General features: G+C 36.7%; 1 protein-coding gene across 1 annotated transcript in view; it reads left to right on the top strand.

The window, feature by feature from the left end:
• The first annotated feature begins 13,187 nt into the window (after positions 1-13,187).
• Positions 13,188-16,244, top strand: part of LOC148951845 (uncharacterized) — a 223,015-nt gene continuing 219,958 nt past the window's right edge. Inside the window, exon 1 of the mRNA XM_089089083.1 lies at positions 13,188-13,258. The gene's annotated coding sequence lies outside the window, so the exon portion shown is untranslated. The remainder of the gene's footprint in view (positions 13,259-16,244) is intronic.

Raw genomic sequence — 16,244 nt, 5'->3', positions numbered from 1 at the left:
ATAGTAGAAAAAACAGTAATAATTTTAGCAGTAATAGTAGTGTGAGTAGAAGCAGTGGCATTATGATACAAATATTTTCTTTTGGTTAGTTCAACATCCCCTACAGTAAGCCCTGTTAATTTCAATTTTACACAGCAAACTGTTCCTGTTACGACCTTTTGACAACTTGAAAACAGACGGCTTATTGTGATTCAGTTCACATTCCCCCATGAAAACTCCTTAAAAATTTCACCTTCATACCCGTAGGCATAGTTGTAATAGTAGCTACATTAGTAGTATTAGTACTACTATCAATAGTTTTAATAGTAATAGTGACAATACTAGTAGCAGCAGTGGTATCAACGTATTGCCTTTTGGTCAGTTGAGCATCCCTCTTATCAAGTTCTGAAGGTTTCAACTTAATAAAATTGACCTTTGTTATGACTTTGCTGACGTGACCATTTTATGACATGTATCTTCATATACTTCTTGAAATTTTGCTCTCAATGCTTTTAGCCTTGCAAGTAGTTGAAATAGAAGTAGTTGTAGTAGTATTAAATGTAGCAGTGACAGTAGTTTTAGTAGTAGCCCTCACACATTGCCTGTTAGTCAGATGATCTTACCCTTTAAACATTATCTGAAAGTTCCATCTTAATACCCAAAACAATTCTTAAGACACGCTCTTTTGACCACGTACATGCACATAGCGTTTTTTGGTGAAGTTAAAATTTCCCCTCAATAGTGTAACTGGAGTGATGGGGTAGCAGCAATAGTATTAGTGTTAATTGTAATGGTATGATATATTGCCTTATTGATTATCTTACTTATCATTTCCTGAAGGTTGCAAATTAATGCACTCAGTCATTCCTGAGTAACACCCTTTTGACAATCCATGTACACATAACATGTTTTGATCTAGTTCAACAATCCCCTCAACATTGTTTGAAAGACTCACCTGAATGCCCTTCGTTTTTTGGAAAGTAAATTTCAAACATGTATACATTTCTTAATAACAGATACTATATGTAAACAATGAACGAAATCCTGAACTCACAGCCCTTGCCATGAGGATTGGGGGTGAGTTGACATCCCCAAAGACATAATTACTGGAACTTTCAACAATGCTGAATAAAACAACTGTCTGAAAATGTTGATTGGGTGTGTTTTGGGGAATGATGGGTCTGAGGGTGGGGGTGGGGGGGGGGGGGGGCTGGCTGCCCTCCATTTACTTTTGACTCTTGAAAAGGGCACTAGAACTTCCGGCTTCCAATTAAACGAGCCCCATCTGATATAAAGTTTATATGAAAACCGTCTGTTTCATAAAATCCTTATAAGCCTCGGGGCGTAAATTACAACCCTTGCCCCAAGGCTCTGGGGGTTGAGTCAATAATTAAGGCATTGTCATATGCTTTCTGGACTATTGTGAACAAAATGGCTATCTCATAATTTCGATTGGATGCTTCTGGGGAAAAGAAGATTTTAGGAGGGGTGCTAATTACTTTCTATCGCTTTTGACTTTTAAAGGAAACTACAACCTCACGTTTACCATCAAACGAGCTTCCTCTAAAGTTCACACAACCGCCCCTTCCATCAAAACCTTATATGTCCACAAGTCCTTGGATTATTTTTGAATAAATGGCTATCTCATGATTTCTGTCTGATGAATTTGGGCCTTTGACTCTTTAAAAGGGATTACAATTCTGATTTCCAATCCAATGAGACCCCTCCGAATTTTATATGACCACCCTTCCAGAAACACCTTCTATGCCCCCGGGGCATAAATTACAACCCTTAGCCTGAGGACTTTTTGCCATCTTCAAAGACATAATTATTGCATCTTTCAATTACGCTGAAAAAGTACCTGTCTCAAAATTTTGATTGGATGTGTTTTAGGGAATTTCGGACGTGAGGGGGGGTTGTCCTCCGTTCAGTTTTGACTATTAAAAAAAGCACTAGAACTGTGAATTATCAATTGAACGAGCCCCTTTCGAAATTTTTACAACAACTCCTTCTATATGAAGTGCAATGGTTCAAAAAATAAGATTGTGTCCACATCGTTCTTTACTCAGTTAGCCCTATTGCACTCCTTATGATATATGGGGATATCTATAACTCGAGGTTCTCTGTTGGTAAAACAGTTTTCTTTTGCAAACGTCTTCAATTATTTTTTTTTATGTTACAGTGTTCCACAAATACCATCTTTAAAATTTGATGGAGCCAACGGCAAAGTTATTTTTGCCCCCTCCGAAAAAGTACTCTTTCTTGCCCTTCCCTCCTACCATCAACCATGTAACCCGTGAAGCTTGTCCATTCACCCTTTCCATTTCAGTTGCTATGTTTTTCACTATACATTCTATAGGTATATATCCATTGAAAAATGTATGGTACTTATGCTTATGTATTATACGAGAAAGATACTCGAGAACTTGTATGGCGAACATGAGACATTACCCGTTTTTCACGTTGTTAATACCAGACATTTAGCTTCGGCTGTGAAAACTAATACAAAGAATTATGGAAGGAGGGCTGCCCAGGGCCCATTATATTAAGTACGCAACATAAACAAACCTACTCTAATCTAACCAAAATCTAACCGAGCCGGAGCTAATCTAACCGAGCCGGAGCTAATTGTTTGGTATTAGCACCGTGAAAAACGGGTAATGTCTCATGTTCACGATACAAGCTCTTGAGTATGTTTCTCGTATAATACACGAGTACCAAATGTATTCCTAAAAAGTTTGCAACAATATTACTTAAAAGGTTATATATTGAATATGATTGCAAATGATTTGTATTCCGCTCACATTATTAGTTCTATAACGTGTTTTAAATATATACAATATTTTTACCGTTGGCAATATGTTGTTGTTGTTGTTTGTTGTTTGGGGTTTGACGCGTTCGACCAATCAGTCATATGCGTTCGTATCATTCGATTATTCTGTGCCTTCTGTAATCACTATCTTGCTTGGGTGTCACTTTAGTCAATATTCATTGAGCCAGATCAGGTATCACTTATTGGGCTATTGGTAGGGGGTCATTCACCTGTAGTAAATGCCTGCGTTGAAAAACGAGAATCAGAGAAATTCAGCACTGCTTTATCATAAAACAATTAAAATACAATTGCAACACAATTAAATAAATAATGCCAATATACATCATCAATGTCACATACGCCAACTAAAAAAAAAAAAAAAGCTGATAGAATATAGATAAAAAAGGAAAAATATACTAAGTGTGATGACACTAAAATGAGCTAATATAAGGGTGTAAAAAAAAAAAAAAAAAAAAATAATAATAAAAATTTAAAGGGAATGAACCAAGCCAGTAGTTTTAACAAATCTAACTAAAAGGTTTGTGCTTAGTCGTTTAGCCCAAGGAGGAGATGTGTGATGTCCCAGAACAGAGCGCATTGTGAATGCCTTATATGACTTCTCGCAGCAATTTTTTAAGTATTTTCCTCTTTTTCATATGTTCTACAGTCGAAGATGATGTGACGTATGTCTTCATACACTCCACATGTGTCGCAGTTGGGGGAAGGGGTTATTTTCCAATGGAAAAGTGTGGATTTTGTCTTTGCATGGCCACACTTAAGCCGAAAGATACACGTTGAAAGGACATAAAATCAGAGGTATATTTCTTTTGATGACGGCTTGTAGTCATAGAAAGTCCAAGAACTGAGTATCGAAAAGATACAACTCAGTCCTTTCGTCTTTCAAATGTTTACAGCTAATCGGAGAAAGGAATTGCAGATTAATAATAGGGGTTTTATCGATCGGACCACGTTAGAAGACCTGCAATGAAGCCATGTCTTTACGTTCATTTCCCGTTGTGTCACAGTGTACGGGAACCCATATAAATAGGACTGATATACCCTTCTTGCAAGTTGTGTAGCCAAATTTTCAATCTCAGTGGCAACATTTCTTGCTTGGAGTTGCTGGTATGAAAGGTATTCCAGAGCTGACAGTGAATCAGTGTAGACAATATACTTTAGATGTTTGGTCTCTGTTTGCCTTGCTATGGCTTAAGGCGAAAGCTTAATTGTCATAAGCTGTGCAGAGAAAATTGTCTGGTTGGGGGGTAAGCAGTAGGAAAGTGACAGGCCCTGGGATGGTATAACTACTGCACAGCTGCATTTTTTTCTGTCTTTGAGCCATTTGTGTAAACTTGGATGTAGTCCTGGTATTCTGCCAACTTTCCCAGGGATATGATTTTCATCACTACTTGGGGGAGGTCCTCCTTTTTTCAATGCTGATCTTAGAAATAATCAGTTCCCCAATTGCTTTGGAGGCGCTGGGAAAATCATCATCCAAATCAACCGTAAGCTTGCCATTCTTTATGAACTCTTAAGTGCCATAATGGCAAAAGAATCTCTGGAAAAAGAGTATCTCTGTTGGTTTGTGGTAGATATCAGGGTTTTGGCGGCTAATGATTCCTTTGTAGATAATGTGGTTCTTGAGTCTTATCTTCTTTGAAAAATATCTTGCAAGGAGATATTTTCTTCTGGAGTGAAGGGACTGGATCCCCACTTCACAGTACATAGCTGCAATAGGCTCTTCGTAAGATTGCATGGAGGGTAGTGTCAAGTTTCTTGAGGAGACATTTCTTGGCAGATCCATATATAAATGATCCATAGTCTATCTTAGATATCACCACTGACTTGACAATAGTTGAAGCAAAGACTGTGGGGGCTCCTCTTCTTCCAAGACAGAGAGCATTAATGAAGTTTTGCCTTTGTTTGAGACTGCCAATCAGCTCATCCAGATAGGGTTTCCATCTCAGTTTTTGGTCAAATACAACTCCCAGAAAGTGTGCATGTTCTGCAACCACAATCCCTTGTCTATTCAGTTTCATCAGTGGTTTGAAAGCAGCCCGGTTGTGCATTTTGTTGTAAGAGGCATTGACTGACTTGTTGTTGGGGGTAACCATACTATTACTATTTGTCTAAGTTAATAGCATATCTACAGGTTTTTGAGAGGCAGACCGTAAGCATAAAGGGTCTCTCCCCACAACTGCAACAGAAATATCATCAGCATACAGAAAGAGCTCTGCTCCAAGAACATTTTCCAGGCTTATATCATGACAATAAACTGAGAAGAGAAGTGGACTTAGAACAACCCCTTGAGGGAGTCCAATATCAAAGCCTTTCCTCTTAAACTCTGATCAGGAGCCCCCCAGGGAGGTTTGAACCTCCCTACCCATCAAGAATTGGTGGATCCAATTTACCAGTAGGTCTGGTAGGCCCATTACAGATAGCTTTGTGATTAGTTGCCTCATATCCACTTTATCCAATGCTGATTTCATTTCTAAAAACATTACATTAGCTGCGTATCCTTTTTTGAAGCTGTTTTTGACCAGGTTCTCTAGTCTAACTAAGACATCTATGGCACCCTTTCCAGGAAGAAATCCGAGCTGTTCAATTTGGATGTGGTCTGATAATGGTGTTAAAATGCTTTGTTTTATTACCCTCTCAATTAGTTTTGCAACACAAGAAGTGAGTGATATGGGGTGGTATGAATCAACCAGCGTAGGGTCTTTTCCCGCCTTAAGAAATGGGATCACTGTTGCTTTATTCCATTCAGATGGTACTGATAACTCTGTGAGAGATTTATTGAATAACTCTGTCAGTAGCTCAACAAATGTATCTGGTAAATTTTTCAACATCAAATTGTGAATTTCACAAGGGATCCTTACAACATGCTGAAGCTTTCAAATCGTGTCCTTAACTTCCTGAAAGCTGAAATGAGAAAATGGAACAGTACGAGTTCTTAGACTGTGTTGATGGGGTTTGAGCTGTGATGGTGTATCTACTTTCAAAAACTTTTCTAAGAAGAGATTAAGTTTCCGATTGGTTGAAAATTCTGTAGTCCTTCCCATCTGTATTTCTGCAGGGATAGGTGTTCTTCTTTTTTTTACTTGAATTCACCTGAAAATTTCTCCATAGCTCTTGAACGGGGGTGTTGTGGCCAAATTTGTCTTCAATGAGCCTTCTCCATCCATCTTGTGTCTCAGTCTTTTGTTTCTTTTTGAATTCTGCTGTCTTTTGCTTGAAAACTATTTTATCCTCAATTGCGAGGTATGTAGAGAAGTTATTTTTTGCTTTTTTCTTCTCTAGGTAGGCCTTCTGGTATTTATTGTTCCATCTAGGAGTGGAATTTTGTCTCTTGGGATGAGGTTGTTTGTAACCAAATATTCTTTCTGAAGAAGCTATGATAGCTGAAGTAATCTTATTAGATAATGATTCCACAGACTTGTCACTTGTCTTAATTTCTGAAGCCTTTTGGTCTAAGTTGTGTTTCCAGGAGTTCCAGAGTTTGTCTTGGAATTTCCAGAATTTCAGTGGTTGGAACCTTGACCTTACTGGGTTGATCTCTAGTGTTAATGATAGAACCTCGTGGTCCGCATCAAAGTCACAGGGTTTCTGAATTTCTACACTATTTATAATATCTGATGATGTGAAAGTGAGGTCAATGGTTGAGTACTTGCCTGTCTGAGGGTTCAGCCGTGTATTTAGGTCTTTGGGGGTGACAAGGGACAACTTATTTATGGTTCCAGGATGTAATTGGTTAGAGGGGTTGCAATTGGATCTTCTGGTGATACAGTATCCCAAATTCTGTGGTGCAGGTTAAATTCACCACTAATTATTTTCACAGGGCCAGACGCACTCATAATCAGTTTGAATTGACTCAGGGAGAACTTATTTGTCTATGGGGCATAACAGTTAGCAATACTAATCCACTTATTGCTTCCCAGTAGTTTTTTATGTCAATTATACCTACCTCCATTTCCCCCATTGTGGACTGGGGTCATGTATTCTAAAAGCTAGGTCATTTTTCACAAGTGACAGTAGGCCACCACCTGTTTTGTGGACTCTGTCCCAACGGGCAGTATTGTACCCCTTGAAATCATGGACAGTATTCTACTATTTTAAGAAAGTTTCTTGAAGTAGGAAAATATCAGGAGCATGCCCGACTAAAATATTTTGGAGTTCTTTTCTTTTGGCTTGGTTGAATCCCCGGATATTTAGTTGGAACACTGAAAGGGTGCTAGTCATTTGTGTGTGAGGGGGCTAACCTGGGTCTCTGTAGCTTATTACTACTACCTTCTGGGCTAGGTTTAGCCTCCTTTCCTTTACGTTTTCTTTCAGGAGCCCTTGGGTAGCTGGTTTGGGATGGGTTGTTACTGGTTGTAGGGCTTGATTCAACTCTGTTTAGGGTTTCAGCAATGTTGGACAGATTAGAATACTGCATTTTGAAGTTGGCAATGTTGCCGTACTTCCAAAATATTTAAACATAGTACACAGGGTTGCCACCGGTGACACTTTAGTGTCCCTTTTGACACTTTTTTTTAAAATGGCACTTTTTGGGACACCTGAGACTATTAGGACACTTTTTAGCAAAAGTGGCACTTTTTTGCCAAGTAGCACTATTTTACAAAAAAAGAATTTTTTCCGACAAAAAACCGGAAGGAAAACTCTCAATGTAGATATGCAGCGATATCCTTTTTCTGTCAGTTAAGATTCTCATCTTAACTCCACAAGCGGCAATTATTGGATGCAAGAATCTTTCTGTGCGGTGAAAAACGTAAACGTGTTTGTCTCTATCTGTGTGTGAGAAATTTTTATATTCTTATTCTTATCACTGATAAGCGAAGATCACCCAGTGATCTTCGGTGCGAAATACTTGGCAATGAAGAGGAAAGAGACAGACATTTAACTGCAATGTGGTGGAGAAGCCTTCAATTGTTTTCAGTTGTTTAGTTCAACTATTTTGTGTTGTTGCAATAATTTGTAGGCTCATAGACGATAAGTCAGTCAGGCAGTTTGCAATTCTTGAGGGGGTCCGAATTCAATTTTTATGTTTTATTAGTTGAGGGTTGACTACAATTCAAAGAAGAAAAGAGCAAGAAAAGTTAAGAGTGTATTTTTGCGACACTATGTTAATAGCTGTTACTATGTTAACCAGTCACTGGGCCAGTGACTGATTAACTTTACGTGTTTTTTCATCGATTTCCGTGACTGGAGCTCTTGAAGCCCAGTGACTGAAAAGCTCACTGGTGATATCACACAACGACTCAGCAACGCAAAAACATCCACTGAGCTCACTGGTGTCCCACAAGAATATGTGGTGACGTCTTCAGTGACTGGGCCAGTGACGCAAAAATGCGCTCTATCATTTTCGTTCATATTTTTCATATTTTTTCTTTGAACTCTTGGCAATAGACAAATGAATATTCATACATAACCATCATACTAAAAACAAAATTGATACCAAAACTTCCATTATCTTAAATCCTATGTAATCATTAGCAAAATCACAATATAATTTCACTTTTTTTTTCTTACTTAAATTTATGTTACATCATTACATAAATTAAATTTGAACGCATTTCCTCATTTTAGTTATTTCATCCCCACTAATTTTTGATTGCAAATGTGCTTTCACGCTGATACTCTAAATGCTCGTTTTTATTATAAAGGTGCTTTCATATTGATACTTAAAATGCTCGTTGACGTTTCCTATGCCCTAGTCCCTTGAGACATCGTAAAGAAAAATTTACTGGGAGGGGCGAGAGTTCTCGTGAAACTTATTCTATTCAGGTTGTGATAAACAGATTAAATGATATAGCTGTCTTATTGTTTTTCCACTAGTTTTGCCAAATAAATCATTTGAAAGAGTTAGTGTCTGAACAACTATTAGTTGTGTTTATCATAGGGTCATCAAAAGTTACGATCTATGTTCGTGGCATTCTCTTCAACATTTTCGGAGAACAGAAAAGTTTCAAGCACCTGAATGCACTGCAATAATCCAGATAGACCATTTTACGGAGAAACTGGATGAAAAACTCTCAATGTAGACGAGTATTGCTGTCCCTTTTTCCGTTTTCTCGAAAGAAAAAAAACTGAAGCTTTTTCCTATTTTCTTTTTCCGTTTTTTTTAACGCTATGAATAAAGACTGCTCAGAAAAAGAAAGAGAAAAAAGTACTCTGTGGGACGAGTTCCCATTTTATACAGTAAGCACCATTTGTGTTTTAGCAGGTTTTTAGGAGGGGGGCTGAAAAATTGACAAGAGTGGAAGTGCTATGCAAAGCCGGAAATCAGCACCGATTAAGTAAAATCAAAATTTCTTTTTATAGTTGATAGATGGCATTAGTACCGAAATTTCATGTTGGAAGTTTGGAGAATTTAAAGATGCAGGGTGATCCCAAGCGGATTGGCCAATATTTTCAATTTAAAAAGCTTGTTGATATGAGCGTGAGCGACGCGAAGCGTCGCGATCGGCAAATTCTACAAAACTGACACTATTTTGCCACCCATAGTGGCACCAAACAAAAACCGGCTGAGTGGCAACCCTGATTGTACATGCTATGACTAGGGTTGCCACTGGTGACACTTTAGTGTCACTTTTTTTTTTAATTTCACTTTTCGGGACACCTGACACTATTAGGACACTTTTTAGCAAAAGTGGCACTTTTTTCTGCTAAGTAACACTATTTTACAAAAAAAGAATTTTTTCAGACAAAAAACTGGAAGGAAAACTGTCAATGTAGATATGCATCGTTATCCCTTTTATGTCAGTTAAGATTCTTATCTTAACTCCACGCGTGGCAATTATTGGATGCAAGACCAGGGTTGCCACCCTGGCCTGGAAGAATTTACTAAATCTGAGAGGAAAAGCTTACTAACTCGAATCTGTTTTTACTAAATGCTCAAAAAAATTTTTTGAAGCTACTGCGGCACGCGCACCATCAAGCATCGATTTTTACTATAGGAGGATAATCAATAGGATTTCCACAATCTCTTTTCCTTTTTTCTTCTTTTTTTTCTCTTTTCCTCTTTTCTTTCGTGCTCATAGTAGGATTGAAAATTCTGGAAACCTATAAGTTCGAAAATCCTTTTTTTATTTGGATGTACTACTGGATAGGCTTCATATTCCAGATGTGGTGTATCCAAGACGTCAAACAAAAGTCTGGAATCTTATATTCTGTAACTCCTGGTGGTAAAGTTCGGCGTCAAATTTATCAACGGTCTTCAGGTCACAAAATTCAGATATATTGAATAACTAAAAAACAATCAACGAAGAAAAGCAGCTATAACTCATATTCACAAATCAATTCAGTCGATGAAATGCTTAGAATCTGAGGTGTGTTTGAAACTGACAGCTTTTGAAATACGTCCCCAAGTTTCCGTTTTTAGGTTTTAAATCTAAACCCTTCAAATTTGCATTTTAAGAGGAAATTTTCCACTTTTAAAACACTAATTGGGCTAGTCTTTAAATAAGGGATAAGCTGCTTACAAAGATTTCGGGTAAATTTTAAAGCAATTAATTTAGGATTTTTTTTAACGGATTTTTTCTGGCTTCTCTCGTTTATATTCAAGGGAATCAAAAAACCAATAAAATCTCTGCCACTTCAAAATGGCAATGACTAAATTGACTCCTGGTTTAGTTGTAAAAATATGTAAATAGAAAAGTACGCCTCTACTTTCAATAAGCCTGCCAATACAAAGAGAATTTATATAACACACACTAATTAGTTCTAAAAAAATAACATTGAGTCAATATTCTTCAGTTCAGACAAATCCTACAAATTGAAAAGTAAGAAGATAAATATGTATTCAAATTTAAAAAAAAGTCGCACTTAAAAGGCTTTAGTCATTCTCGACCTCGTCCGAATTTAAAGTACCCGCTAGTGTCGAATTCTGACTGAAGGGGTCTACTTGTTTCCATTTCTTGATAGCCCGAATCAAATTTCTGGGGACCACCCAGTCATGTACTCCACTTGAAGACCTAGGAACAAGTTGCTTCGTTTTCATAAGGGACGAAACACTCGAGAGATTTAGCATATTCCGGTTTTTAGTTTTGATGACTGACAAAATCGAGAACTGTCTCTCTGCTCCAGCACTTGAATGGGACAAGCTGCAGAGAGTCAGAAAGAACTTGGGCAAGTATCGAAAAATTTCGTTTCTAGCAGCGTCTTTAAAAAGGGACAAGGCTAACTAACAAACGTCACAGCTGTTATGAGAGTCTGGAAAAATTTTCTGAAAACAAATTAAGCCGACATGCCAGTCCTGGTTTTAAATAGTTTGCCTTTCAAAGCGAGTATCAAGAAGAAGCCGAGAGAAAAGTAGAGATTTTCAAGCGTCAAGGTTGATGCGAAATCGCAAAAATGAGAGTAATAGCAGGCATAATATATAACATAATTGAAATAAGATTTTTTAATGAATGGACCCTAATTTTTTTTCCCTGAATTCATGGAAAATAACAAAAGTTTTGTTAACTACAAATCATGACTTAACTAGATTTCGGGAAATTGAATAGATCCTTTAAATTTACCAGATTTTGTTTTACTAGATCTAGTAAAATCCTACTGACGGTGGCAACCCTGTCCAAGAATCTCTGTGTGGTGAAAAACTTAAACGTGCTTGTATCTATCTGTACGTGAGGAATTTGTATATTCATATTCTTATAACTGAGAAACGATGATCACCCAGTGATTTTCGGTACGAAATACTCGGCAATGGAGAGGACAGAGACAGAAATTTAACTGAAATGTGGTGGAGAAGCCCTCCATTTTTTTCAGTTGTTTAGTTCAACTATGTTATGTTGTTGCAATCATTTGTAGGCTCATAGACGATAAGTCAGTCAAGCGGTTTGCAATTCTTGAATTCAATTTTTATGTTTTATTAGTTAAGGGTTGACTACAATTCAAAGAAGAAAAGAGCAAGAAAAGCTAAGAGTGTATTTTCGTGCCACTATGTTAACAGCTTTTACTATATTAACCTGTCACTGGGCCAGTGAGTGCTAAGCGGTACGCGTCTTTTCATTGATTTATGTGACTGGAGCTCTTGAAGCCCAGTGACTGAAAATATCACTGGTGACATCACACAACGACTCAGCAACGCAAAAACATCCACTAAGCTCACTGTTATCCCACCACAATGTCTAGTGACCTCCTCAGTGACTGGGCCAGTGACGCAATATGACCAGTGACTGGGCCGGTGATGCGCTCTAACATTTCTGTTCATATTTTTCATATTTTTTCTTTGAACTCTTGGCAATGGACAAATGAATAGTCATACATAGCCATCATACTAAAAACAAATTGATACCAAAACTGCCATTATCTTAAATCCTATGCAATCATTAGCAAAATCACATTCTAATTTTACTTTTTTTTCTTACTTAAATTTATGTTACATCATTACATAAATTGAATTTCGACGCACTTCCTCATTTTAGTTATTTTATTCCCACTAATTTTTTATTGTAAATGTGCTTTCACGCTGATACTCTAAATGCTCGTGTTTTATCATAAAGGTGCTTTCATATTGATACTTAAAATGCTAGTTAACGGTTCCTATGCCCTTGTCCCTGGAGACATCTTATAGAAAAATTTACTGGGAGTGGCGAGAGTTCTCGTGAAACTTATTCTATTCAGGTTGTGATAAACAGATTAGATCATATAGCTGTCTTATTGTTTTTCCACTAGTTTTTGCCAAATAAATTATTTGAAAAACTTAGTATCTGAACCACTATTAGTTGTGTTTATCATAGGGTCATCAATAGCTACGATCTATGTTCGTGGCATTCTCTTCAGCATTTTCGGAGAAAAGAAAATTTTCAAGCACCTGAATGCATTGTAATAATCCAAATAATTCATTTAATGGAAAAACTGGATGAAAAACTATCAATGTAGACGAGTATTGATGTCCTTTTTTTCAGTTTAACAAAAGAAGAAAAAACTGAAGGTTTCTTTTCTTTTCTTTTTTCGTTGCTTTTTCACACTAGTAAAAATGGCTGGTCAGAAAAAAAGAGAAGAAAGTACTTTCTGGAACGAGTTCCTATTTTACACAGTAAGCACCATGTGCATGTTAGAAGGTTTTACGAGGGGGGCTGAAAGGTTGACATGAGCGGAAGTGCTGCTCAAAGCCGGAAATCAGCACCGACTAAGTAAAATCAAATTTATTTTTTATAGTTGATAGATGGCATTAGATCCGAAATTTTATGGATGTGGGAAACCACGCGGGGGGGATCCCAAGTCGATTGGCCAATATTTTCAATTTGAAAAGCTTGTTGATATGAGTGCGAGCGACGCGAAGCGTCGCGAGCGGCAAATTTTTGGAAAATGACACTTTTTATACAAAATTGACTATTTTGCTAACCAAAGTGGCACCAAAAAAACCGGCTTAGTGGCAACCCTGGCTGTGACCTATGAGACTACAGCAGTTGAATTGAATCAACACTTAATGAGTATTTCTTCCATTGATGTTATTTTTTTGTGGTAAATATTCAGTGACTTGCCTCTTATAAAGGGAAAGTGCTGATATGGTGAAAGTAGTAGATTTATCCTTAAATTATTTTGTAGCCTATGTCTTTCCCAATATCACTTTTCTGATGAGCCCCCCCCCCCTCCTACGGAAGACCACAGGTATAGAGCTAATAGTATATTCATCTGCTGAGTAAAATTGAACTTTAGCTACTTTTGGCTATCTTGGAAAGGGGTTAGGTTAGGAAAATGAAATGTTTAGGAATTGGTCTACAGGCTAAAGTAGCCTATGTCCCAGATAGGTATCTTGAAGTATCTACCCCCACTCCTTATCCCTCTAGAGGGTCTTCAAATTTGCCTACATGACAGGTCACCTTACCTATTGAAATTTTGACAAAACAACATTTTACTGTAAGTTTTTAGGCTAGTTAGCCTATTGGTTTCTTTTCTCTGGCTTTACTTCTGAAAATGCAATTCCTGTGATTTGAGTAGAATTTTAAGCCATATCAATGATTTTTTTCAAAATTTAGGAAATGTATTTGCATATTTAAAAAGGGTACAAAGGACCTTGCTGAAAATTATTGACCCATCAGCATGACATCAGCAGTTGTTAAGGTTCTTGAAAGAATAATCAATTCTGCAGTTGTTAAACACGGGAAGGTGCCCAATGGATATTCCTAAAAAAATTACATTCTATAGAATGTAAAAATAATATCCAACTACACTTAGTATCAAGATAAAATATCATGCTAGACAGATAATAACATTTTTAAGACTCTTGCACCTTTACCCACTTAGCTGAATATTTGACTGTCTATGCTATATACAGAATATCTACCTAGTTGGATAGTAACATAGCTTAGTCTTTTGGATATATATCCAAATAGGCAAATAAGAAGATTCTCTAAGCAATTTTTGGTTGATATCCAACTAGCCAGATAAATTGTTTCTCTTAGGCACAGCAAGAATATCCACCTAGTTAGATAATAATGTAGCTTAGTGATTCTGATATATATATCCAACAAGGAAGATAAGAAGATTCTCTAAGCAGTTTAGTGTTAATATCCAACTAGCCAGATAATTCACTTTTCTTAGGCTCAGCATGAACAACTAACTAAGTGTATAATACCAAGTCTTAATACTCCTGAAATATATCCAACCAGGAGGATAAGTGAATTCCATTATACAGTTTTGGGATAATATCCAACTAGCTAGATAAATTGTTTCTCTTAGGCACAGCAAGAATATCTAACTAGGTGGATAATAATGTAGCTTAGTGTTTCTGATATATATCCAACTAGGCAGATAAGAAGATTCTCTAAGCTGTTTGGGGTTAATATCCAACTAGCCAGATAAATTGTTTCTCTTAGGTTGAGAGAATATCTACTTAGTTGGATAATAATGTTGCTTAGTGTTTCTGATATATATCCAACTAAGCAGATAAGAAGATTCTCTAAGCAGTTTGGGGTTAATATCCAACTAGCCAGATAAATTGTTTCTCTTAAGCACAGCAAGAATATCCACCTAGTTGGATAATAATGTAGCTTAGTGTTTCTGATACATATATCCAACTAGGCAGATAAGAAGATTCTCTAAGCAGTTGAGGGTTAATATCCAACTAGCCAGATAATTAATTTCTCTTAGGCACAGCATGAACATCTAACTAGGTGGTTAATACCAAGTCTTAACACTCCTGATATATATCCAACTAGGAAGATACGTAAATTCGATTAGGCTATGCAGTTTTGGGATAATATCCAACTAGCCAGATACATTGTTTCTCTTAGGCTGAGAGAATATCTACCTAGTTGGATAATAATGTTGCTTAGTGTTTCTGATATATATCCAACTATGAAGATAAGAAGATTCTCTAAGCTGTTTGGGGTTTATATCCAACTAGCCAGATAAATTGTTTCTCTAAGGCTGAGAGAATATCTACCTAGTTGGATAATAATGTTGCTTAGTGCTTCTGATATATATCCAACTAGGCAGATAAGAAGATTCTCTAAGCTGTTTGGGGTTAATATCCAACTAGCCAGATAAATTGTTTCTCTTAGACTGAGAGAATATCTACCTAGTTTGATAATAATGTTGCTTAGTTTTTCTGATATATATCCAACTAGGCAGATAAGAAGATTCTCTAAGCAGTTTGGGGTAAATATCCAACTAGCCAGATAATTCATTTCTCTTAGGCACAGCATGAACATCTAACTAGGTGGATAATACCAAGTCTTAACACTCCTGATATATATCCAACTAGGAGGATAATTAAATTCCATTAGGCTATGCAGTTTTGGGATAATATCCAACTAGCCAGATAAGTTGTTTCTCTTAGACACAGCAAGAATATCTAACTAAGTGGATAATGCTGAGTCTTAGATCTTCTGATATATATTTAACTAGGCAGGAGATTACTTAACTAGCCTACCTAGTTTGATTAATATCAGAAGGGCTAGGATAAAGTGTTATCCACGAAGTTAGATGTTCATGCTATGTCTAAGAGACAAAATTGTCTGACTAGTTGGATATTATCACTAGTTTGTATGAAGAATTGACTTATCTGTCTAGTTAGATATATATCACAAGCAATAAGTTAAAGTATTATCCACCTAGTTAGAGATACTAAGTAGGCTTTTATGCTTTATTGTATTTGGCTAGCAAGATAAAACTATTTTTCTTTTAAATTTCAAGTATTTTCTTAGTTAGATAATTTCTTATTTGCTTAAAAGGATTTTTCAGATAGCTAACTAGTTGGATAATTTTGGCAATAACTAAGTATGGTTGGATATTATTTTTACATTCTATAGAATAGAAATTTTTAGATAATATCCATTGGGTATACTCCCGTTAAACACCTTGAAGTAAAAAATGTTTTACATATTTCACAAATTGGCTTTTGTGCTGGCATGGGTGTAGGGAAGGGGGGGGGGGCTGCATGCCCCCCCCCTTAAAACTTCAAATTTACAATAGATATTAGTGAGAACTTTTTGTATGTTGGAAT

This window comes from Artemia sp. Qi Xiang Cuo, chromosome 5, assembly GCF_049724085.1.
Source record: "Artemia sp. Qi Xiang Cuo chromosome 5, ASM4972408v1, whole genome shotgun sequence".
NCBI classification, from domain to species: domain Eukaryota; kingdom Metazoa; phylum Arthropoda; class Branchiopoda; order Anostraca; family Artemiidae; genus Artemia; species Artemia sp. Qi Xiang Cuo.
Note: the sequence above shows the minus strand (reverse complement) of the source record. Positions and strands in the feature narration are given on the sequence as shown.